The sequence below is a fragment of the Balaenoptera physalus genome (assembly GCF_965194825.1).
Source record: "Balaenoptera physalus genome assembly, chromosome: 5".
Lineage (NCBI taxonomy): Eukaryota > Metazoa > Chordata > Mammalia > Artiodactyla > Balaenopteridae > Balaenoptera > Balaenoptera physalus.
In genome coordinates this window covers 146,624,580-146,650,872 of record NC_138884.1, presented here as the reverse complement: position 1 = coordinate 146,650,872, position 26,293 = coordinate 146,624,580, and the positions used below count along the sequence as shown (strand labels likewise).

The window sequence follows — 26,293 nt, the reverse complement described above, 5'->3', positions numbered from 1 at the left end:
ATCTGAAAAATACCTTCACGGTGGCACCTGGACTGGTGTTTGACCAAATATATGGGCGCCGCAGCCCAGCCAAATTAACACGGCAGGCAGACCCTAGCACATGCAGGGAGTGGCCAGTCCAGGAGAATCTGGGCTCCGACGTGGGGGCAGGTCACCTGACAGCTCTCTCTCCTTGACACTGGGTTGGGGCCCCAGCTCTGCCACTTACAGGTGTGTGACCTTGGGCGAATCACTGAACTCCTCCGGGCCTCAGTGTCCTCATCTGTAAATGGGGACAATCACAGTGCCGACCAACAGGGACGGCTCAAACGAGATCAACACACACAAAGCACTTAGAGCTCACCTGGCTGGAAGTGAGCTACCGCTCGCTGCTCCGTTACCAGGCTGCCCTGTGGCACAGTTTTTCCCTTCTTAAATCAGATCTAAACTCTTATACTTTGGGAAATAAAAACCAGCTGGAGACGTCCCTGATAGCATTCTGGATATTTTGAATTTATTTTTCTTCCCACACACGTATCATATGGTATAAATAATTTTGCTTTTTTCACTTAAAATGTAACCATAAGCGTTTTCCTATATTATTAAAATCTTTCATCAGCCCCATTTTTATGAAAACGATATAAAATCTTCTAGCACATAAATATATAATAACTTATTTATTATCATCTATTGTTTCAAAATTTTTACTGTTGTAAACGATTTTCATAAACATCTTCTCACCTCTTTATTTCTTTGTCCAAATTCTTTTTCCTCCCTTAATTCCCCAAAGTGGAATCCCTAAACCAAAGAGGAAGGCTCTTGAGAAACAGTGATGAATCACTGTTTCACTTTGGGAAGTGATGAATCACTTCCCAAAGACTTGTTTTAATTCAGCTGCCTAAAAGCTGGGTAGTGGCCTGCTCTGCAGCTGCTCAGACCCCGCAATGTGCGTTTTAGGGGCCACTCTCTGGCATCGTCTTAATCTCTTTTCTCTCTTTTCCCTTTAATGCCCACAAAGTTCTAGTTGTGAAAACTTTCAATCCCAGGCAGAGCAAGGTGGCACACACCTGGGTATTCATCATTCAGAACCCACAAATGATAGATTTTTCTTACAGTTTAAGAAAGTTCTTATAGTTTCTTAAATTCTTATAGTTTCTTACAGCTCTTACTGTCATTGCTTGAGGTCTTTTTATTATAAGAAACAAAACACTGCAGACACAGGCCTCCTTCATATCCCTGGGGCCTGTCCTCCCTCCTCTCCCAGGGCAACAATTACAGAGAAGTTGGGAGACGGACAGCTAGTCTACACCTTCACTACTATGTGTCCATAGAGAAGTTAGAGAATTGTTTTGGTGTTCTTGAAATGTATGTAAACGATGTAAAGCATTAATTCTGCACCTTGCTCCTTCCCAAATGTTGCATTAAAACGAACTAAAACACAAAATAAACAAAAAACACCTCTTAAGGACCCTGACAGGACCTATATCACCTGCGCTAATAACATCATGTCCCACCATTTCCTCTCTTCCAGAAAACAAAGTTCATCATGGGTCCAGTAAAAAACATACAGATGTTTTTAATTCCCAGAATCACATGGTAATGAAAATGCTGCATATCAAAACTTGTAGAGAACAGCTAAAGTTGTTCTTACAGGGAAATGGGTAGCCTTAACAGTTTACACTGGAAAAGAATGACTGAAAACCAATGAGCTATAAGCATCTAACTTAAGACATAAAAGTAACAGCTGAATAAACCCCAAAAAAGTAGAAGGAAGAGGATAAATAAGTGAAACAGAAAACAAAGAAAAATATAAATAACCAACGTCCATTATTTAGGAAGGCTAATGAAATACAGATACTAATCTCTGGCAAGAATGATCAAGAAAAAAAACACATAAATAAACAATATTTGAATTAAATGGATATGACTATAGATATATTAGAGATTAAAATACTAATAAAACAATATGATAAGAATCTTCATGACAATACATTTTAAATTTAAAATAAAATAGACAGGACTTCCCTGGTGGTGCAATGGTTAAGAAGAATCCGTCTGCCAATGCAGGGAACACAGGTTCGAGTCTTGGTCTGGGAAGATCCCATGTGCCGCGGAGCAACTAAGCCTATGCACCAGAACTACTGAGCCTGCACTCCAGAGCCTGCAAGCCACAACTACTGAGCCCACATGCCACAACTACTGAAGCCCACGTACCTAGAGCCCGCACACCGCAACAAAGAGTAGCCCCCGCTCGCCACAACTAGAGAGGGCCCATGCACAGCAACGAAGACCCAATGCAGCCAAAAATTAATTAATTAATTAATTAATTAAAATAAAATAGACAAATTCCTAACAAGAACTATGACAACTGAACTTACTGAGGAAAAAATTTAAAATTTGAAGAGCCTCATGATTTAAAGTAGGATAACTGGGGCTTCCCCGGTGGCACAGTGGTTAAGAATCCGCCTGCCAATACAGTGGACACGGGTTCAAGCCCTGGTCCGGGAAGATCCCACATGCTGCGGAGCAACTAAGCTGTGCACCACAACTACTGAGCCTGCACTCTAGAGCCCGTGAGCCACAACTACTAAGCCTGTGCACCCTAGAGCCCGTGCTCCGCAACAAGAGAAGCCACCGCAGTGAGAAGCCCGCGCACCACAACGAAGAGTGGCCACCGCTCACTGCAACTAGAGAAAGCCCGCACACAACAATAAAGATCCAACACAGCCAAAATTAAAATAAATACATTTTTTAAAAAATAGGATAACTGAATCAATAGTTTCTCATAAAGAAAGCACCAAGCTTGAATGGTACCAAACTTTCAAGGAACAGATCATTCCAGTCTTATCCAAACTCTCCCATTCTGTGAGACTCGTATAACATGGATGCCAAAACCAGAGACAAAATGCATGAGAAAGAAAAATTTAGCTTATTTCACTCATAAACAAAGATGGAAAAATCCTAAACAAAACATTAGCAAGCAGAATTCAGCCGTATACACAAAATAAAGGTAAAAGTGAAATGTAAATACACCATGACCAAGCTGGGTTTATCCTGGTAATGCAAAGATGATGTAACATTAGAAATTCTTAAGTGTGGTTCACCATATGATCAGATTAAAGGGAAACATGATCATCTCAATAATGCATAAAAAGATTTTGATAAAACCCAACAACCATGATGTTAAATAAAACAAAAAGACATTTAGTAAATGAAAAATGGAAAGACATTTTCTTAACTTGAGAAGTGTATCTACCAAAACCTAAAACAAATGTAATCTTTCCTGGGAGAAAACTTTAGAAGCATTCCCTCTAATAAGAATCAACACAAAGGGCTTCCCTGGTGGCGCAGTGGTTGAGAATCTGCCTGCCAATGCAGGGGACACGGGTTCGAGCCCTGGTCTGGGAAGATCCCACGTGCCACGGAGCAGCTGGGCCCGTGAGCCACAACTACTGAGCCTGCGCGTATGGAGCCTGTGCTCCGCAACAAGAGAGGCCGCGATAGTGAGAGGCCCGCGCACCGCGATGAAGAGTGGCCCCCGCTTGCCACAACTAGAGAAAGCCCTTGCACAGAAACGAAGACCCAACACAGCCATAAATAAATAAATAAACAAATACTTTAAAAAAAAGAAAAAAAAAGAATCAACACAAGAAGTCCATTCTCACTGCTTCTATTTAACACTGTACTAGAGATCCTAGCTACTACAGTAAGGCAAGGAAAATAAATACAAGTATAAGAAAGTAATAACAACTCTCATTCACAAACACCATATCTACATAAAGAACACAAAAGAGACCTACCATCAAATTATTAGAAGTACTAAGAGAATCCAGAAAGCTTTTTGGATGTAACCTTTATAGAGAAGACTCAATTCTATTTCTATACACCAACAACAAACAGAAAATGTAATTTTAAAAATATACCATGTAGAATATCAACACAAAATATTAACTACCTAGAAATAAATCTAATAACTATGTGCCAGACTTTTATGGAAAAATACTTTTGAGATATAATGCATATACAGTTAAATCCACCCTTTTTGATGGACAGTTCTGAGTCTTCACAAATACATATAGTCATGTAACCACGAGCACATCAGGATGGAGAGCATTTCCATCACCCCAAAAAGTCCCCTTGTGCCCATGAAGCTGTCCTCTTGGGCCCAGTGTCCTGTGTACCCAGTGGAATGTGTATGGTACTTAGGACAACACCATCCTAACCAAGGGGCTGAGCTAGGGAAGGGTGAGTGGTAACAAAGGACAGGATAGACAGGAATGTTCCATTAATGTGACCCTACTGGACAAAAACTAAGGTTCTTAGGCACAAAGCAGTTGGCTGTTTTTGTTCAGTGGGACAACAGCTTTCCCCACACCCATGGATTTCTCCAACCTCTAGCCCTGAAGCCCAGAGAGGTTAAGTCATGAACCCAGAGTCACACAGCACCTGGGTGGCAGAAGTCCCAAACTCTCTGCCCCTCCACGGCCACAGACCCCCTGCTGTCCCCCGCCCAATCACAACCTCCCCACCATGAACTCTTCTTGCTGGCCTTTCTCTTCAGCCCAGAGGCCCAAGGCGTAACAAGAGGAGGCGAGTGCAAACACCACATGAGCTTCACACTGACTCTTAAATGGTTTGGTGAAACAAGGCCTCCAAAGGCAGGTCTAAATTCTACCAGATGAGGTCAGGAGGGTGGCGACTTCACAGTGGCTGCAGCGAGCGGGGTGGGAGGGACTCGGCTGCCTCTGGGCCTCGGCGCCAGGTCCACCACCAAAGCCCTTTCGTCCCCAACAGAAGTGGTACCTGGCTTCCCGGCCCACCCCACCTGGAGATCAGGTGGGCCTCAGAGGAGTGGAGGATTCCATGCCCCATGCTCCTCCAGGGCTCAGCACCAAGTCATTGGCAGTGGGCCTGCCCTTCCCACTGCTCTGGTCCCGGAAGAGCCCCCAGAGGGCAGGAGCCAACCCCGTTCAGGCCGTGTGCCCAGCTCTCAGCGCAGTAACCACAGGGTATGTCTGCAGGTGAGTGGGTGGCGGGTGGAGACAGGGCACCCTCAGGCCTCCCCACGTAGACCTTCCCCTCTCCCCTCGTAGACCTTCCCCTCTCCCCTCCAGGGTGGCCGCCCCTCCACCCATCGGCCTGCCAGGTTCCCACCTGGGTTCAGACTCCTCAGTGTTCCCCGGCGATCCCGTGGCCCTGCATGGTGATGGCCGGACTAGACCATGAACACCTCCAAGGCAGGACACAGCTGGGCTCCAACCCTGTCTTCCCCACTTATTTGCTGTGTGACCTTAAGCAAGTCACTTAACACCCCTCTGCCTGTTCTTCATTTGTAAAATGAGGTTAATAATAGCACCTAACTTACCACTTCACACCAGTCAGAATGGCCATCATTAAAAAGTCTACAAATAACAAATGCTGGAGAGAGTGTGGAGAAAAGGGAACCCTCCTACACTGTTGGTGGGAATGTAAGTTGGTGCAGCCACTGGAAAACAGTACGGAGGTTCCTCATAAAACTAAAAATAGAACTACCATATGATCCAGCAATCCCACTCCTGGGCATATATCCAGACAAAACTATAATTCAAAAAGATTCATGCACCCCTATGCTCATAGCAGCACTATTCACAATAGCCAAGACATGGAAACAACCTAAATGTCCATTGACAGATGAATGGGTAAAGAAGATGTGGTACATATATACAATGAAATACTACTCAACCATAAAAAAGAACGAAATAATGCCATTTGCAGCAACATGGATGCAGCTAGAGATGATCATACTAAGTGAAGTAAGTCAGAAGGAGAAAGACAAATACCGTATGATATCACTTATATGTGGAACCTAAAATACGACACAAATGAACATATTTATGAAACAGAAACAGACTCACAGACATAGAGAACAGACTTGTGGTTGCCAAGGGCAGAGGGATGGAGTGGGAGTTTGGGATTAGCAGCTGCAAACTATTACACAGAGAATGGATAAACAACAAGATCCTACTGTATAGCACAGGGAACTATATTCAATATCCTGGGATAAACCATACTGGAAAAGAATAATAACAATAGCACCTAACTTGCATGCATTTTACTTTAGCAAATTAAATGAGCGAATACATATAAAACGTTTTTGACATTTATCATCTGTGTCCCCAGTGCCCAGGTCTCAGAAACACTTGTTGACTGACTCACTGACTGGGCAAACAACTTTGCCCCAGCCACCTTGCCATGGCCTCTTTCTGGTAATAATGCTGCAGGTGCCAAGCAGTGATGTGGAGGCCACAGAGTATAGGCTCTGGAGCCAGGATGCCAGGCTCCAATCCCAGCCCCGCCAACTTCTCGCTGTGTGACACCAGGTGGCCCCTCAACCTCTCTGTTTCTGGGCTGTAAATGGAGGTGGTCATGTTCGTGCCCTGAAGAACAGCTGGGGGACGGCACAGAGGATGCATAAAAGGTGCACGGTGAGCCCTCAAGAAGTCACTGTCATTACGACCATTAATAAGTTTACCTTTCCTTGCCCTCCGCCCCTCCTCCTCCCTGGAAAGGCTGGGAAAGGGAGGCGGGGAAGCCAATGACAGGAGAGTGATGAGGCCGTGATCACCCCGTCAGAAGGGGCTGATAAATGGAGCCGAATCCAGAAAGGATTCCGCAAGCCCCTCAAGTTGGCCGTAAATAAGGTGCTGGAGCCCCGGAAGGGGCTGCCTCGGCAGAGATAAATAGAGACAGACGGCCTGCCGTCCGTCGCCAGCAACCCCACCGGAGGCCCCAGCTCCGGGGCTGGCGTGTCAGTGGGCTTCAGGGGGCTCAGAAATTACCCCCCTTTCAGTGGGTGCCCCCTGAAGATGGGGGGCAGGGACAAGCCAGGCTGGAGGGGACAAGTAGAGAGACTCGGCAAACAGTAGAGGGGCCTGCAGTCCCCGAACATCCCCCAAGTCCCAGCTCGGGGCCAGGCTCTGCGCTTAGCAGCAGAGACGGTGGAGATGAATACGGCCCAGCCCCGTCCCCAGGGAGCCCACAGCCTGTGAGAGCCATCGGGTGAGAGCCCAGCCCTGGAGCGGCCGATCCAGGGCCGGGACGCTGCCTGGAAGGAGGGGCCCTGACAGCTCTCAGGCAGACCGGGTGCAGGAGCAGGTGCTGAGCGCGGGGAGGGGCCTTGGCGGGGTCCCTGGTCCTGTCCGGAGTGTGAGGAGGCAGGCGGAGGGGGCGGACAGGCGCAGGTCACGCCCGCACTGCCCTAGGGCCTCACACATTCCCTCACCTGAACCTACATCACCCTGGGGGCTGATCTTATCCCCATGTACAGATGTGGAGACTGAGGCACAAAGAGGCTAAGAAACTTGCCCAAGGCCACTTGGCTAATACGCTGAGCCAGGATGTGACCCCCCCCACAAGCTGGTGCCTTAATGCCTCTCGGGCAATAGGGAGCCACCGAAGGTTACTGAGTGAGGGAGGGGCCTGGCTGCTCTACATGGGGCTGGGGGGAGGGGGAAAGGAGGACGAGGCTGGAGGTGGAGGCCTGAGCACAACCCAGTGCATGGCAGTGAGGAGCGGCACCGGGACAGCAGAGCCGGGGCCACGTCGGAGCTTGGCAGTGATGGCAGCAGATCTGCCAGCCCTGAGGGCGGGAGGGGCAGGTCTGCAAGCCTCCTCTGATTGGCATTTCCCACCCCTTCCTCACGAGGTCAAGGACAGGTCGGCCACAAGTCCACATCCCAGCTCTGCTGCCAGGCCCAGCTGGTACCCACTTCCTCCCTCTTCCCAGAACCCACATCCCCAGTCCAAGGCCGGGGCCTCCTGGCTGCTCTGAAACACGGCGATATTGATGATGTGACTTGGGACACCCCATTTTCAAAAGTCCCCACTTTACCTTTGCTGGGGGAGGCTGGCCCCAGTCTTTGCTGTTCTGCCTTGTTGCTCACCTGCAGCTGAACTATCCAAAAAAGAGAGAAGCTGTTTCCCTCCATCGGGTCTGCGATGTGGGCAGGGAGGACAGGTGGGTGGCATCCTCCCAGCGAAGTCTACGCAGCCCCGCCCTGCCTGGCACAGACACAGCTGGGTCTGCAAGAGTAACAAAACATGAAATTCAGATTAATGTTCTGTTTAGTCAGGATGTGACTTTCAAATCAGGCCCCGAGTCCATTCAGATTGACTGTAACCCATCTCCCAGAGCCCATCAATCAGCGCCTTGTCCCCACACGGCCCGCCAGCCCCGTCGGCATCCAAGCAAGCGGCTTTCGCAGAGAAGCCCAGCGCATCGAGACAGGCGGGCGGGGGCTTTGTGCCAAGACAGGCAGGTTGACACGTCCCAGGCCCTGCCTTCCAAGGTCAGGGTCCCCCCCCAACCCCGACCCGGGCTTCCACACCAGCCTTCCCCCAAAACCTCCAGTTGATGTGGGGTTTTCCAGCTTTCTTGAGGTACAACTGACAAATGTGTAAGATATTTAAAGTGTATGTCATGGTGATTTGATATACGGATACACTGTGGGAAGATTCCTCCCATCTAGTTAATTAACACAGCCGTCGCATCACACATTTATCATACTTGCCTTTCTTTCTTTCTTTTTTTTTCTTTTTCTTTTTCTTTTTTTTTTTTTGCTGAGAACATTTAAGGTCTACTCTCTTAGCAAAGTTCAATTATACAATACAGTGTTATCAACCATAGTCACCATGTTTTACGTTAGATCCTCACCCCTTATTCGTCCTACAGCTGAAAGTTTGTAACCTCTCACTGACCTCTCCCTCTTCCCCTATTCCCCCACCCCCCAAGCCCTATTGCCCTGGCAATGACTTTTCTACTCTCCGTTTCTATGAATTTGACTTTTTTTTTTAATATTCCGCATATAGGTGATACCAGGCAGTATTTGTCTTTCTCTGTCTGACTTATCTCACTTAGCATGGTGCCCTCAAGGTCCAGCCATGTTGTCACAAATGGCAGGATGTCCTTTCTCGTGGCTGGATGATATTTTGGTTGTTTTTTTCCCATTAATTTTGCTGCACTTTGCCATCGGCTACCATGGGTCCACACGAGAGCCAAGAGAAGATGCAGTCACTGGCCCCTTCGATGCATTCACCTTTCCACGTGGCCCCTCCGGGCCTGGCACTGGCCAGCTGAAGGCTGTCCCTGCGCTGGGACACCAAAGACACTGTGACCAGACGGTGTGCCCTGTTCCTGGCACCGCCTATCTCACGCTCGCCTCTAGCAGGTGCTCAACTCTCCTGACAGCCATTTCCGCAGCTGAGAAATGGGGCGACACCACCTCCTGCAGAGACCTGGCCGTGCCTGCATGTGATCCGCTCAGCGACGCTCAGCAAGTGTTTATTCAGGCCTCCCATGACCCAGGACCCATCCTGGGCGGGTAGGGGGGTCAGGGGTAGACACCAGAGTGAACACACGGACCAAACTTTCTGCCCTCACGCAGCTGACGTTCCAGGCAGTGGTTCTTAACAGGGGTGGGTTTTTTCCCCCCAGAGGCCACTTGACAATGTTGAGATGCGTCTGGTATTCTTCACAAGCCTGGGGGTGGGGCTGCTCCTGGCCTCGGGTGGGCGGAGGACACAGATGCTGCCCCACGTCCTCCAACGGGCAGGGCAGGCGCCCCACAGAGGGTGACGCAGCCCAAAACAGCAAGCGTGCCAATGCTGAGGAGCACTGTTGTACGGCGAGAGACAGTAAACGAGACAAACGGAGAAAACAAACAGATTGCTGGAAAGTGCTAAGAGCTGAAGAGTCAGCCCCGCACAGGGAAGCAAGAGCCAGGCTCCATCTTTCCCAGCACACCAAGAATGAGATTTCGCAGGGAGGAAGTGCCCCCAAGCCTGAGACCCAGAGGCAGGCTGCCCACCTGGCACTGACCCAGGCTGGAGATGGCCCATGGTGGCTGCCAGTGGACGCGCCTGGGCCCCCAGAAGCCCCGCTGCAGCCTTTACAGCAGGCCCCGGGACCCAGAAGTGAAGGGGGCCAGGCCCCTGCCCCCCGAGACCACCAGCCTAGCAGAGGAAACACACACACCGTGCCCGGTGCCCTGGCCACCTGTGGGCTGTGTGCTCTTCAGCAGGTGGCCTGACCCTCTCTCCCAGCCTCAGTTCTCCCATATGTAAAATGGGGACAGTGGTGGCACTATTTTACGGTCAAATGGGACCTAGTCATAGGAGGTGCTCAGTCAAGGGTCAATGGTGTCATGGTACACAGTGGGGGGGGGGAGGAAGGTTCTGGAACACTGAGAGGAGGGAATGGTGAGTATGCCATCGGGACACAGAGGAGCTCAGAGAGGCTTCCCTGGGAAGGGACACCCACCTGGGGTCTCAAATGCAGAACTTCACCAGGTAGTTAGATCAGGAAGGAAAGTAAGACAAAGGGACCCACTGGGTGGGTGTCACTGGGGCATACGTGTGTGTGTTTGGGAAGAAACTGGGGAACAGGGAGGGACAGGGCAAGAGATGACACTGCAGCCCAGCACCTGCAAGGCCGTGATTGCCATACCCAGGACTTTACTTCATCCTCACCTTCTAACTGCCCCTGACAGTCTGCTCTCGACTCAGCAGCCAGAGGTTCCCTTGAAACCCAAAGTCTGACCTTTCCCTCCCATCACAGGCAGTGTGCAAGCCACGTCCTTACAAAACACCACAATCTATTGGGACTGACACGCACACACTGCTGTATTTAAAATGGATAACCAACAAGGACCTACTGTAGAGCACAGGGAACTCTGCTCAATATTCTGTGATAACCTAAATAGGAAAAGAATTTGAAAAAGAATGGATACATGTATATGTAAAACTGAATCACTCTGCTGTACACCTGAAACTAACACGACATTGTAAGTCAACTATAGTCCAGTGTAAACTAAAAATTAAAAAATAAAACCCACAGCCGACACTACCCAGACCTCACCCTCTCAGCCCCTCTCTCTTACTCCCCCACGCCCCCTCTGCTCCAGCCACACTGGCCTCCTTGCTGTTCCAGAAACACTGCTGGCACACTCCTGCCCCAGGGCCTTTGCATCTGCTGTGCCCTCTACCAGGAGTCCACTCCCATCAGTACTCCAGGGTTTGCTCCACCCTCCTTCAGGGCTTTGCGCAGTCACTGATGATGTCACAGAGAACATGACCTCTGAGCTGGGCCTTGAGGGAGAGTAGGGGTTTGTCAAACGGAGGAAGGGAGCCCCTTCCATGCAGAGGGGTCCTGCATGGCTGGAGGGTGCTGTGTGGGAGAGCACGGCAGACGGAGCTGAGGCCCAGCAGGGAGGCCTGTTAGAGATGACCCAGAGGAGAGAGGCAAGGAGGAGCTGCCACACCTCAAAGGTGTGGAGCTCGGAGACCCAGAGCTATCAAGGAGGGGGGCTCTGAGGGTCTGGCCCCATCCAGAACGGACAGAGGTAGCATCCACAGACACCATCTCCATTCCATGTCACTTATCCTCCTTGGAAAGAGAGCCCAGCAGGGCTGGACTTTCCTGGTGGCGCAATGGTTAAGAATCCACCTGCCAATGCAGGGAACATGGGTTCGAGCCCTGCTCAGGGAAGATCCCACATGCCGCGGAGCAACTAAGCCCCTGCGCCACGACTCTAGAGTCCGCGAGCCAAAACTACTGAAGCCCGCCTGCCTAGAGCCCGTGCTCCGCAACAAGAGAAGCCACTACAATGAGAATCCCGCGCACCGCAATGAAGAGTAGCCCCCAGCTCGACACAACTGGAGAAAACCAGCGCACAGCAATGAAGACCCAACCCAGCCAAAAATTAATTAATTAATTTTTTTTTTTTTTTTTTTTTTTTTTTTTTTTTAAAGAGCCCAGCAGGGCCAAACGGTTTGCCCCACCTCCAACCCAAGGTAACCCTGTCTGGATCCGGCTGCATCACTCCCTTGCTTTCCTTCGCAGGTAAGTCGGCATCATTGCCAAAACCTCCGTATTTTGTTTTTAGGTTTAAGTTATGGCGCTTACTGACTCTATAATCTTTTAAACGTACCTTGTCTCGCAACATCATACTGTTAATTAAGATCATCTGTTCCGTCGCACACAACTGCGGCTGTTGATTTTGCCGGCTGTGTGGCATTCCACTGGGTGACTATTCCGTAGCTGACTCGTCCAATCTCCGGGCGACGTGCACCGGGCTGGTTCCCAGGGAACCAGAGCTCTGCGGGCGAACAAAGAGCTGCTGAGAACACTCTGCCGCGCGGCTCCTGCTGTGCGGGTGGAACTGCTGGTCCTGAGGCACTGAAGGCCCACCTTTAGGAGATGCTGCCAAGCCTGTTTCCAAAGGGCGGGCACCAACTCGCACGCCCACCCGCTACGGACAAGCCTCCCGATTGGTCCACATGCCTGCCAATGATTGGTCGGGGCATAGGTACGTGATGTCCATCTGGCCAATGAGATTGATGAGAGGGCTGCCCCAAGGGATGCCGGGAGAGTCCTTTAATTCCAGGAATGACTCGTAGAGAGAGAGCACCTCTTCTTTCTCTCTGGACATCATTGTGTCCGGATGTGATTCTCCAGCCACCTTGTGACCACCAGGAACGCCCAGCAGAGCAGAGAAATGGAAAGATCTGGGTCTTAGCGTCCATCACGGAGCCCCTGAATTAACCACCCCTGGAGCTGCCCTGCCTTTGGATTTCCGCTTGTTACAGGGAACTGTGAATTTCTTTGTTGTTTTAGTCATTCTGAGCCGAGTTTGCTATTACTTTCCGTTGAATGCGCCCCAGCTGCCTCCCCACCTCGTTGTCCAGCAATTCCGTGGTGACTCACTCTCCTTTTCAGCAAATTCTTTTTCTGCTTAAATCAGCCAGAGTTGATTTCGGTTACTTACAGCTTAGAACCCTGATGATACAGAGGAGAGTATGAACGCAGGCCTGTCTGCCAACGAGCAATGGCGTTGAGACAGAAATGAGGGCGTGTGCTCGGAGGTGGAGATGAGAGAAGGTGGAGTTCCGAGGGTTAACCACCCCCTCTCAGGCGGGAACCTGGGAGGTCACAGGGCAAGAAAACAGCAGGGGGCAGATCTTGGAGGGACTTGAACACCGAGCAGAAGAATATTGAGTTTATTCTTAAGGTCATGAGATTTTGACCAAAAGGGTCACCTACTGCAATTGACATTTCAGGGAATTTGCCTGGACTTAGGGGCCTTGGGGAGGGGCCTCTGGCATCGTCTGAGCTCCTCCCGTGGGCCAGTCAAGTCCCTGCACCATCTCAGCGAATCCACACAGCTCCCTTCTGAGGGAGAGATTAATCTCTTTTCCAGATGAGAGGTCTGGGGTGCAAATCGGGAAGCGACCTGCCCACGCTGGCCAGCTGGGTAGGGGCACAGCGAGAATTGACAGACGCCAAACCTAGGCTTTTTCAGTCACATCCTGCTGCAACCCCATGCATTAGAAGAGAGTTTGCACTCCAGGTCTGATCCTGCCAAAATCATCTGTGCCGCTCCAGGAAGGGAGAAACCTCTACACCGATCAGCAAAATGTTTCTGTAACTCTTAAGAGCCAGTGACCAGGTCACTAGCTTTAAGGCTGTCTCGTCACACGGCTGCCAAGGCCAATAAGTGATATTCCATCTTTTTATGCAACATTAATTTAAACAAAGCCTTTGCCAGATGATGATGCTTGTTTGTGTAATAAAGGAAGTTGAAGACATTTTAGAGCAACGCAGGAGCAGTGAGGGAGAAAGGTCAAACTTTGTCGGGGTCTCAGGGCAACCAGGGGTAGCTCTTAGACCCTGGCCTGGGAGGCAGAGTCCAGAAGCTGTACTGCTCCTGCAGGCAGCTACAGAGAGAGGAGTCTGCCAGGAAACCCCCAACTGAGCTCTCTGCCAGCCTCTTCCCAGCCTGAACAGGGTGCACAGGGCATGGGAGCTGTGAGGCTTTTGCAGAAACTCAGGGACAGTGATGATGAGACAGCTATTCCTGCTATCTGCAGGGGCCGGGCACTCTGGGGATAGGTGCTGTTTGATTCTCTCAGTCACCCCCTAAGGTAAGTGCTGCCCTTACCATCCTCATTGTATGGGTGGGAAACTGAGGCCCAGGGTTACTGGGGACTTGCTCAAGCTCACACAGCTGACAGGGCCTGGACCCGAGCCCAGGGCTGTCTGATTCTGAGTCCAATCCACTCACCTGCCCCTCACTGTGTGAGCACAGAATGACCAGGGAGCCTTCGTGGAGGAGGAGGCATTTGTGCTGAGCCCTGAAGGGTAAGTAAGAGCCAGAGCGGTTTAGGGCAGGGAAAGGCCTTTCCCACAAAGGGGAGAAGGATGAGCTTAGGCACAGAGGTGAGCAGCCAGGAGGGCAAAGCTGCAGGTCAAAACAGAGTCCCTTCAACCCTCCATGATTCTCCCTTTTAAATTCATCTCAAGATGGGGAGCTGGAAGAAGCTACGTCCCAAAGGAAGATTTGGGGTTCACTTTCTTCCTGGAACAAAACTCTTAGGCCAAATTTTTTTTTTTCATTTATCTATTTATTTTTGGCTGCGTTGGGTCTTCGTTGCTACGTGTGGGCTTTCTGTAGTTGCGGCGAGCGGGGGCTACTCTTCGTTGCAGTGCGCAGGCTTCTCATTGCAGTGGCTTCTCTTGTTGCAGAGCACGGGCTCCAGGCACGCAGGCTCAGTAGCTGTGGCTCATGGGCTCGGTAGCTATAGCTTGCGGGCTCTAGAGCGCAGGCTCAGTAGTTGTGGCACGCGGGCTTATTTGCTCCGCGGCATGTGGGATCTTCCCGGACCAGGGCTTGAACCCATGTGCCCTGCATTGGCAGGCGTATACTTAACCACTGCGCCACCAGGGAAGTCCCAAGGCCAAGATTTTAAAATTCTTTTTCCTCTTGGAAAAACATCTCTGGTTTCAAGCCTGCATTTTTGGCAACCTCATTCCCAGAGCCTCTCGCCATTCAGGAGAAACAATGCACTCAGATGGAAGGCACACGGCGTGCAACGGGGAAAGAAGCCTGGGAGGCCGTGAACAGACAGGGTGGGTGCAGAGAAGGAAAGGGAAGAAAGGAGGCCTGTGAGGGGTTCTGATCCAGAGGGGGTGCCACCCAACAGAGGGAAGGAAAGGAGCACTCACTGAACACCTACTACGTGCCAGCACCGCCGCCAGGACCGCTGCTCACGCCTGCCTGGCAGCCTGCTTGACCTGGATGACACCCCAAACCCCAGTCCACCTTCCGGCCGGCCAACTTTAAAAAAGCACCTGCTGCGTGCGTGATGCCACTGCGTATCCGAGGCAAAGAATTCAGCCTCTGTGACTCCTTCCCCATCAGGAGAATGAATTTACTTCCCACATCAGAAGGAACTAACATAATCAATAAGATAAGTGAGGAATAGGAGACATTCATTCATTGAAGACAGCCTCAATAGAAGGAGGACTTGTGTGGGCAGACCTAGCAGCTGGTGAGGGCAGCAACAGGCAAGCAGGTGGCCCCAGGGGGTGGAGTCAGCTCTTCAAGGACTCTGGGCACCCACTCTTCACTGGCGCTGGGACCACGTGAGACTCAGGCACAGGCCACGAGAAGTTCACAGTCCAGTGGAGGAGCCAACACATAAGCAGCATGTGTGGAGGATGCTTCTGTGCCCGACCAGGTTTGGCCTGGGGCCATGGCGTGTTAGAGGACGGGATGCAAACAGAGGCTTTAAATGCACCTGTGTCGTGATGATCCGCCACAAGCCTGGCCCCCAGAATGAGACACGTGGAGGAAACCTGAAACCAACCCAAGGCTGGGAACCAAGCCCTACTGACCCCCAGCCTTGGCCAGACTTGCTGCAGCCATCCTGAAGACCCATGAGTGAGAAAATAAGTACTTCCTGTAATAAACCACCTAATTTGGGGATAATTTGTTATGCAGCATTATTGCAGCCATAACTGACTGATACATAATGACATGGTACAGTCAGTGCTTGGTTGGAAGTATACCCAGGTGAGCTCAGAGGAAGCCCTGAGCCGTTAAGAGAAGACTTCTGGGAGGAGGTGACATGTGGACTGAGCCTTGAAGGATAAGCATGAAAAGAAAATAAAAAGTCTTTCCAGGCTGATAGAGTAACCACAGAAAAGGAACAAAGGCAGGGAAGAACATGGGCTCAGTAGGGAAGCTGCACTACAAGATGCTCAGCGTAACCAGAGCACGTGGGACATGATCATCACAATAGCAGCCGAGCTGGACCACGGCAGAACAGGAAACCCACACAGTCCCTGGCAACTGTCAAGCCTGAGCAGTAATTCTTCCTTGGTGAGCCAATGGCCACTCTCGTACTGCACCTGGGAGATGTTCTATTGCCCACTATTCTCCATAGCCGTGGCTCAGTGCTCTGTGGGGAGGGAATCTGCTGGTCCCTGGGTCTCCACGGCCACCTCTGAGATGGTCATTGGAGAGAATGTCATCATTCCTGGGGGCCGACCCCTTCATAGCCCACCTGTTGCTGGTGCAACTTGGTTGGGGAGCCCAGGGACAGCCTTAGGGGTTCAATAGCCTCGAGCCCAGACAGATCTAAGGCTGCTTTAGTAACAGAATCCCCTCAAAAACCTAGAAAGCTTCCAGTCCTTTCCACGTGCACACATCCCCAGTCTCGCTTAGGCTCAAAGCGTGAAGACTCTAGTGTGTCCACCCCATGCTCTGCCCAGGGCCCCAGCCTTAGCCCAGCTGTCTTCATCTTGAGGTCATTCAAGACACCAAGCTCCAGAGAGAAACACCGCCCTCAGCTGGATTCTTACTGGGTTGTTCTCTCAAGAGTACGTGCTGGCAGGAGGATTAGGGTATCCGACCCACTTCCTGCTACGCCCGTGCCCCACCCCCGAGTCTGCCCACATCACTTTCAGTTTGGGGTAGACAAGCACTGACCCTTTCACCTCTGGGAGGCCTGAGCTGGTCAGCATAAATGGCGGGCAGGGCCTCCTACTCACTGTGTCCTCCTCCATCCCTCCTTATAGATGGGCTGGCTCTAGTCTCAGCTCACATGTCTCTTGAGGGACCTTTCCAAAAGCCCCAAGGAACCAGCCCATGCCAACATTCTGAAACTTTCCCTCCATCCTCCTCACGCTGCGACCAGACAGCACGTGGCCTTTGTCCAAAGCAGAGCAGAGGACCGTCAGATAAAATGTTTCTCCACCGCATCGCGTGGGTCACCAGCTTTCCAAGCTGCCATGAGTCTGCACTAATGTCCCCTCCTGCCCTTTTCCATTCAACCAAGCCCACATTTTCAGTGTTGACTCATGGCATCCGCTTCTGGGCACCAGAGTCCGCTTCGGCCAGGATTCCATTCAGCTGCTTGTAACGGCAGCCTCCTTTCCGCAGCCAGAGCCCCAAGGCAGGGCTGGGCTGCGTGGGACACCCACTGTACCCATGGGCACTCGGGAGCCTCCCTGGGAGGAGGACAGGCCCTCGGGAGGGCACTGGTTGGGGGGATGGCGAGGGGGGTGGGGCGTGGACTTTCTGCTTTCACCAGAGGGTAAGTTTTCAAGAACCACATCGGGGGAACTGAGCCTCTGGGGTAGAATGGAGATTACCCCCTAGACTCCCCATCAAGGAAGGAGGGAGCCAGCCTTCAATCCCCACCCCCTCAGGAAAGTCCTCGGCTGCCGGGCTCTGTGCCCAAGGCCACGCCCTTGCAGGGCAGCCCACATCCAAGGATGGTCCAGGCTGGAGTAGAAGGCCCTGACCATTTTGACCCAACATTTAACAACTCTGAAGGGCCTTTTAGCTCTAGAGCCCTCCTCCATCAGGCTAGACAGGGCTGCCCCTGGGCTTGAGCTCAGCTGGACTTCTTCTCCTGCCGAATCCTGCTTCTCTCCCCTCCCTTTCCCAGGGCTTGGTTCCCATGGTCACTCCCTGATACAACCCCGCACAATAACACCACCTCGGCGTCAGCTTCCCGGGAGGCCCCGCCTGGGACACCAAGGAGTAGCATGTGCATCCCCAGAGGCGTGGTAGACGCTCTCAGATACAGCACTGGACGAACAGCCGAGTCCCGACAGCAGACCCAGGAGGAAAGATAAGGGCGCCCGCACGTCTCAGGAGCCAGAGCTGCGAAGCCCCTCCAGCATCCAGGAAGGACAGGTCCTGGAGCCGAGGGTCCTGTGAGCAAGCCCAGCAGTGCAGCGGTGGGAGAGGAGGGGGTGGGCGGCAGGGGCAGGGCCTGACAATCCCAGCCTCGTAGGCAGAGCCCGTACACACCTTTGGCTGCCATGGTGTCCCTCCAAACCTGGAGAATCAGGACAATCGTGTCTGCGTGCAGGAATGAGACGCGCAGGAAGGCTGCCCAGGGGGCTGGTGCTGGGCACGGTATTTCAGTCATCAGGTGTTTGAACAGCCATGTGGTCCGGAGAGGTGCAGCAAGCCATCACCCCCACCTGCCTGGGTCACAGCCCCTGGCCAGTAGGAGCCCCTGGGCCGCCTGGGATGCTGGGAGCCTGTGAACCCCGCTGCCACGTTATAAATGCTCAACCCCCTTCTCTGTGCAGCTGCCATGTCCTGGGTCTGAGAGCCTGGCACACTTGGGCAGCAGCCTGGGGTGGCAGAGGCTTTGCCTCCAGTTGGGGAAGAAGAAAGGACTCAGAGGGGGGTTTCAGGGCCCTCATGGAGGTGAAGGGGCCCTCAAGGACACAGAGGGGCTGAAGTTGGAGGTGAGGGCTGGGAACAGGAGGAGGGTGAGGCTGGTCTCTCCTGAGTTCATCCTGGGATGCTCCATCAGGGATAGCAAGGGCCAGAGGAAACAGGGCAGACTGCCTCAGGCAAAGAGCCAGGAAGACTTGGGGATGCATTCCATTCCCTGGACTCTCCAGCTATGTTCTTATCTCCATTCCTTGGAACAGGCTGTTTCCTGCACTGTGAGGCTTTAGAAGGTTCTCTCCCGTCACCCTTTCTTAGATAACAAGCAGGCTAGATAGCAGCAGTCCAGGGATCGTTGGGCAGTTCCAGAACTTGTTCAGGGACCCAGACTCTTTCTGTCTCTAGGATCCTTGGGATAGTGTCTCTCCTTATGGTCACAAGATGGCTGCCAGAATACCAGGCATCACATTGCCATTCCAGGCAGGAGGGTAGAGAACAGACCAAGTGCAAAAGACGTTCCAGAAGCCCCACCCAGGAACTTCCACACACATCTCATGGCCAGCACTGAGTCCCATGGCCACCCAAACTGCAACAGAGCCTGGGGAATCTGCATTTTATCCGGACACAATGCTGCCCCGCACAAAATCAGGGTCTGCCTGATGTAAAGAGGGAAGGGACTCATCATTGGGTAGGCACCTCATCGTCTTCCAACTGTGTGGAGGGTGGGTGGGGAGGTTCAGAATGGAGGCAGGATCCCAGGGAGGGGCTGGGCAATGGTCTGGAAGAGAGCTGAGAAGGCCATGGGGCAGGAGGAGAGGACAGCCTGCCACACCGCAAGGCCACCTCCCACTGGTCTATGGGAGGAGCGAGCTGGCAGAGTCTGAGCCAGCGTGCAGGTGCCCCAAAGCCCGTGACCTTGTGAAGCTGGTTGTTTGGGGCCGTGAGCACATTCCCATAGCAGCCTGGCCCAGGCCCCCTCGCGCAGCGCCCCACCCCGGGCCCTTCCGTCCTCCTCGCCCCAGTTACCCTCCTGGCTTTTCCCTGGCGTCCTCGTCCTGGGTGCCCAGCCCAGGCCCGGAGGAGGGGCGGGCAGGGGGGAGGTTGGCAGGACAGGCCCAGGGAGGCGCTGTTGGCCCTGCACTTGGGGCTGGAAACAGTCCTTTTCTAGAAATTCCCGAGTCAACTCCTTTCCCTGTGCGGCGGCGGGCACGTGTTAAAGCCGCCTTAGACTGGAGGGCTGTGGGTGTCAGTTGTTTGGGTGGTTTTCTTAACATCCTCCCAGGTTTTAATTCTGCGGCGTTTGCCAAAACCTCTGCCTCGGAAGCCGCCGGCTTGGGAGATCTGCAGGGGCTGCGGCAGAAGGCAGCTCAGCTTTCTTCCCGGCCCCGGTGGGACCGCCCGTGACCACGGACCAACGGTAGAGGGAGCAGATCGGCCTGGCCCGGGGACCTGAGCCGGACCTTCTCCCTGCAGGGCCCTGTTCCGACCCCCCTCACCACCCCCAAGTCAACCTGCCTCAGTTTCCCTCAGCTGCCATCATCCCTTCCCTGGCATCTGCCCTGCAGCCCCACCAGTGGTGCCTCTACCTCTGCCACCTCCACGTGCCCCAGCCCTGAGAGGACACACGTTCACACACAACTTGCACACATGTGCATGTTTACACATACACTATGCATACGTGTGTGTGTGTACACACAGGTACACGCTCACGTGTGCACGTGTACACACTCACATGTGCATTGTACACACATTCCCACACGTGTGTGCACACATGCACTCGTACACACATGCACGTGTACACACAGGTACACGCTCACATGTGCATGTGTGTACACACACCACACATTCCCACATGCGTGTGTGTGCACATATGCACGTGTACACACTGTCTCACACGTGTGCATACTCACACATTCATACACGCCCTCTTCTCCACATGCTGACACGCCCACCATAGCCCACACCCACCCTGCCAGGACCGGACCGTCCCGGCTCTGGCCCAGTGGCCCTGCTGTGGCCCCGACACACAGCCGGCCTTCTCTCCCTCCCCCTCCCTCAGGGCAGCGCAGGGGCCCTCACGCCTCCTCCAGCTGCGCCACCTCCCTGGGCTCCTTTCCCTGTGCAGGCGCCGTGGTCCTGGCCCGTGACTCCAGCAGACTCCCCAGGCAGTAACTCTGTTCCAGCCGTCCCAACACAGCCAAGACCCTCCACGGGCCGGTGGAGGAGCTGTCTGGCTGCTTCTGTCTCTGTCAGAAAGTTCTGGTTGTGTTTGAGGGTCCCACTGTGGCCCCCCATCTCCCACCCCAGGGCCCTTCTCAGGTCAGAGTCAGAACTCCACCATCACTCCCTCCCCGCTGGTGGTGCCAGGGTTCAGCCTCCTGCCCCTCCCTTGTAGGTGCCACAGCCTTGGGGGCCTCTCTGGTTCTGATCCAGCTGTGTGTCTTAAGGCAGGTCACTTAACCTCTCTGAACCTCAATCTTAGGACAGGGATACTGGACTCTGCTTCAGTCCTGCGTTCAGCTTTGGCCCAATCATTGCATGCGGGGTACAGGCCACTCTGACCTGCCTGTTGAGGTCTTGTGCCCACCCTGTGGCAGGGAGGTCACGGCCCCTCCCTGACAGCCCCACTGGAGCCACACAGAAGCGTGGGGGAGTTCCCAAAACTCAGGGGTGCTGGACAGACGGATGTGCCTCTGTCCCTCTGGCATAGGGGTCGTGAGGATCATTGGTTCGGTGCCCATGTAGGGCTTTCTACCTCTAAAGGGGGATTTAGCTCGTCCACTTTTCTGAGAGAAAAACAGCCACCCCTCCCAAATAGAAGCTCTTCCCATGGCCCCAGGCTGGCTGCTGGCTGGAAACCTCTTGGTTTTAACTTAATCTCCAGAAGGTCTGTTTTCTGGACTTGGGTCTGGAAGGAGGTGTGGACCAGATGGAGGGAAATGGGCCTGGATGGAAACTTGCTGGTCCACAGAAGGTGCAGGCAGGGCCCCAAAGCAGGAGACACACCATAAAAACCCCACTCGGCTGAGTTACTGCCAAACTCTCATTTCCCCACAAACGGTCCCTCTCACGTGCGCGTGCGCGCGCGCACACACACACACACACACACACACACACACACACACACGTGTCAAGGTGACGTTTGCGTTGCCAGGTTCCAGCTGGAAACACACCCAGTGGTCAGGGTGCTCGGGGCATGGAGCGAAGTCCTTGCTAAGGAGAATCAGGCAGGCTTGTGTCGTCCTCATGCGCCCCGTCAGGGCTGGGGCCTTGGTCCCTGTTACCTTTTTCTATGCACACAGGATGCACCGTACACGTGGGGAGGCACCACACACGTGCGTCTCCAGCAAAGTCACACACTCCTTACACACACACAGAGAAACATTACTCTGGCTCCTCCTCCCTGCCCGGCCTTTCTTTCTGGTCCACAGAGCTCACAAAGTTGCAGCAAGGGCTTGCCTTCAGCATCCCAGCCCCCAGCTCGCAGGTGGAGGCCACATGGAGACCAGGGAAGCAGGGCAGGGGAGGGAAGGTGGGGAGAACCTGGGAGATATAGAGCTTACAGGGGTCCCCAGGATAACACATTTGCCTGGAAGAGATTCCGGAATCCCCAGGCACAGCAATGAAATTGAGCTGTTTTCCTGGGCAGTAATTGAAAGGTGCAATCTAGCAGAAACCCATTTTCCTGCAAGTATTTCCTATGAAATGACCCAAGAAAGGGGTGCTTTGAATTTAATGACATGCCCCCATCGCCATGCTGAGTTTCACATGATTGTTAATGCTTGGGGCCCATTTTCAGAGTCATTCACCTAACAAATATACTGATTGAAAGCTTTGCTCTGTCCTAGGCCCTGCTCTGGGCACTGGTGATACAGCGGTGACCGAGACACGCAGGACCCCTGGTCTCATGGGGCTGATGTTTTAGAGGAAAACAGTGAAGGACATGTCAGGCGAGGGTGCTGTTACTGTATCTGTTCTCTCAGCAGCTTGGGCAGAGCAGCTGTGGGGCTCGGCATCTGCCTTTACTACGCTACGGCCCTCATGCAGTAGGTGTCTTGGGTTGAATGAATGAATAAACAAATGGAAAATAAAATGAGATCTGTAGGACCAATTTGCTAGACAGGAATAAAGTAACCCAAACATAAATCATCAGGAACACAGCTGTGGCCCCGAAGTAGCTGATCCACCCCAGCCCTTGTTTTATTCTCCACGCTGAATCTCTCTCTCTCATGGGCCTCTTTCTCTCCTTGGCAGGCTTGCAGTTTTAGCAAATAAAAATACAGGACCTTCAGCGAGATCTGAATTTCAGATTAAGCAACGAATGCTTTTTAGTAATAAGTATGTCCCATACATTGTTTGGGATATATTTATACTAAAAACGATTCCCTGGGAATTCCCTGGCAGTCCAGTGGTTAGGACTCCGTGCTTCCGCTGCCAGGGACCTGGGTTCAATCCCTGGTCAGGGAACTAAGATGCCACAAGTACAGCCAAAAAAAAGAGTCTACAACTCAGTAAAGTAGTCATTGAAAGAAGCTAGAAACCATCAAAATAAAAATCCTACTTTGAAAAAAATACACATTAAAAAAAATTAAATAAAAATGATTCACTGTTTATCTGGAATTCAAGTTTAACTGGGCATCCTGTGTTTTACCTGGCGACCCTATTCCCAGGCCAGGGCAGGAGGTGCTGGGCTGGTGACCGTAGGGTCAGCTGAGGATGGGCTGGCGGCTGAGAGGGAGATGGATTTCTCAGGACCTACCTTTTGTACATTTTGAGTTTTGTACTGTATACGTGTTACTTAATTTTTTAAATAATTATTCTGATACACTGTAATGAGACTCACAGTTAACCTTAGGGGAAGTTGATGTTCAGCTCTTTGGAAACTATCTCAAAGATAAACATAAAGAGGGAGAGGGAAATTCCCTGGTGGTCCAGTGGTTAGGACTCTGTGCTTCCACTGCAGGGGGTTCAATCCCTGGTCGGGGAACTAAGATCCCACAAGCCAGGTGAAGCTGCCAAAAGAAAAAAAAACCCCAGAGAGAGGGGCGAGACTCAGCCAGGATCAGATGTACCTGAGCCCACACCTCCAGCGAAGGCAGGGCTGGAAGGGAAGCTCCCCCAACCACGGGGGCCTCCCGGTTTCCCCCGTTTTCCATTTAGGGCCGACACTTCCTATTTCTCCTTCACCAGAGTGATGAAGATAGGAACTTCTGATGTGCACTGGAGCGTGACTCTCCTCCGCTCAAAACGCTGCCACCAATGAGAGCGTGTCCATGCGGTACCTTGCACACGCATGTTCACAGCGGTACCACCCAGAGTCGCCAAAGGCGGGAACCAGACGCATCCACGTGGGACGAAGGGTGAACCTAATGTGGTCCAGCCACACAGCAGGATATTATTCAGCCGGAAAAAGGAATGAGGTTTACGCAGGCTACAACAGGGAGGAACCTGGAGGACATGGTGCTCAGCCAGAGACAAAAGGCCACACCCTATGGGATGCCATTCATACGAAATGTTCAGAACAGGGCAGTCTACGGAGACAGAAAGCAGGTTAGTAGCTGCTCAGGGCCTGGGCCCGGGAATGGGAGGGACGGAGGCCATGGCTAAATGGAACGGGGTTTCTTTTCGAGGTGATGAAAATGTTCTGTAATTGACTGTGGTGATGGTTGCACAGCCATCGAATGTATTAAATCTAATTGTCTATTAAACGGGTGGATTACATGGTCTGAGAATTATATCTTAATAAAACTGCTAAGTTTTTTTTAAAAGACGCCGTGGCCCCTGTTCGCCTGGGAGAAAAGGCAGGAGACCTGTGTGGTCTGGCCTCCTCTCACTCCCCTCCCCCCTGCCACCGCCCCCTCCCCCTCCTGGAACATTCTCCCCCAGATGCAGCTCCCTCACCCCGTCCACGGGGCCTGCCCCAGCTCCCCATCTCGTCCGGCACACAACCTGCTTGCTTGCTTTGTTTCTTGTTTGCCACCACTTCTCCCCGCTGGACCGCACGCACCACTCGGGGGAGGGGGGCTGTCTATGTCGTTCCCAGCTGTATCCCCAGCTCCTAGGACAGGGCCCAGTACCCAGTCGGAACTTAAAACATATCTGGGAAATGGCGAAGATCGGGGTGGGTCGGAGGGAACAGAAGTGAGGTTCCTGAGCCCCTCAGAAGAAGCAATGACTAGAAATGTCTGAGAGCTCCAGAAATAAAGCAGAGGGACTTGTAGATCCGATGGTCCCCTGGATTCCCACAGGCGTCCAGACTCGGCACTTGCAGATCCAAAGGGCAGTCTTCATCCGTCCCTGCACCCGCCTCCCTTCCCTTCCACTCATCTCAGCAAACAGACCCACTGCCCACCCAGGTTCTGCCTCATTCCCCCCTCCGAGCCATGGCAACCCTGTGACATTGCATCCCCCTGTGGGGCCTCCCTCCATCCACTCCCCATCGCACTGCCACCTCCCCAGTCCAGACCTCCAAGCATTGTCTGTCTGATGAGTAGCTTTTGAAGACGCCAAGGAAAGGCCCCGACAGAAAGTCCCCGCTTTGGGGGGAGGGGTGGCCACGGGGGTCCCGCCTCCCTGCTGGAAGAGTGGGTGCAGAAAACCAAAAGGTGATTTGATTCCTCCTCATTCCCTTCGTCTTCCTAGGTTGTACAGCATCCTCGTCCAAGTTGTTTTTATTTAAACCTTACCCAGGGAGCTGTGCATGATGATTTCCTCGTCAGAGGCGAGCATGGACGCAGAACAGGGGCCAGGTGTCTGGCTGGGGTCTCGCCCTCTCCGGCCCCAGGCAGCAGGTTTGCTGGGATGGACACGGCCAGCTCAGCCTGTGGGCAACACTCAGGAAAGGAATTGTAGGAGCTCTTCTGCTTGGGAGAAGAAGTTGGCACAAGTCTGTATCTGCACATTGAAGGACCAAAGTTAAAATATTGTATCAAAAAACAAGAAAGGTTTTCATACAAGAATCCCTTTGGATGATCAACTTCCGCGAGGTGCTTGGAAAGGCAGCTACTTTTACTTCAATCCGTCCTCAGAGTGGGCTCACACATAACGAAGATAAAAAGCACGTGGGGCCTGTGACGCCCACAGTCGATGTTTCGTTTCCATTCTTGTTTGGGCTCTGCCATCAAAGCCCTCCCCGCCCTGTGAGAACTCCGTGCCTTGCCAGCCTGCCTGCCTCTCCTCCCTTACGCGTGAGGTCTGCTGGACCTGCCAATCCCAAATCGATCTTCCTGACACATGCCTAGCTCGAGCCCTGGCCTGGGAACCAGACTAGGCCCCAGAAGGTCTCCAAAGACTGGCCCCCTGGGCCAGGAGGGCTGGGGAAGCTCTCTCTTACTGTGGGATCTGAGTTCTGGGAACCACGGAAACCTGGATTTCGGGCAGTCAGCTTCCCCAGCCGCCCGGAAGAACTGCTCAATAAAGTCGAGGCCCAGAGGAAGGCAGACCCAGGAGGTGGAGAGAGGAGCACACACAGCCCCGCCGCCCCCAGGTTCAGCAGAGCCCGGGCCAGCCCAACACCTGGCCTTGCTAATTACATGAGCCATCAACTCCCTCGCTGGAGCCAGTGTGAGCTGGGTTTCTGTCACCTGCAAGTGCAGCCAAAAATTCTAAAACTAGCTGCGTGGGGGGTATTGTTTTTGAGAACAGCTTGCTGAGCCGGGCTCCATGGACCTGAATTCTGGCACTAGCTTCACGACTAACCGGGTGATCCCAGCCAAGGCGTTGCATCTTCCCACGACTCGGTCTCCCACCTATAAAATGGAGCTGATATTCATAGCTGCTCCTCAGCACCCGTGAGGAAG

At 52.7% G+C, this 26,293-nt stretch overlaps 1 protein-coding gene across 1 annotated transcript in view; it reads right to left on the bottom strand.

Moving 5' to 3' along the window:
• The window catches only part of SORCS2 (sortilin related VPS10 domain containing receptor 2), a 557,426-nt gene extending 541,832 nt beyond the window's left edge, over window positions 1–15,594 (bottom strand). The window contains exons 1-2 of the mRNA XM_082462103.1: window positions 11,946–15,594; window positions 7,850–8,040 (exon numbers count right to left, since the gene is read on the bottom strand). The gene's annotated coding sequence lies outside the window, so the exon portion shown is untranslated. The remainder of the gene's footprint in view (window positions 1–7,849; window positions 8,041–11,945) is intronic.
• Window positions 15,595–26,293: the final 10,699 nt, after the last annotated feature.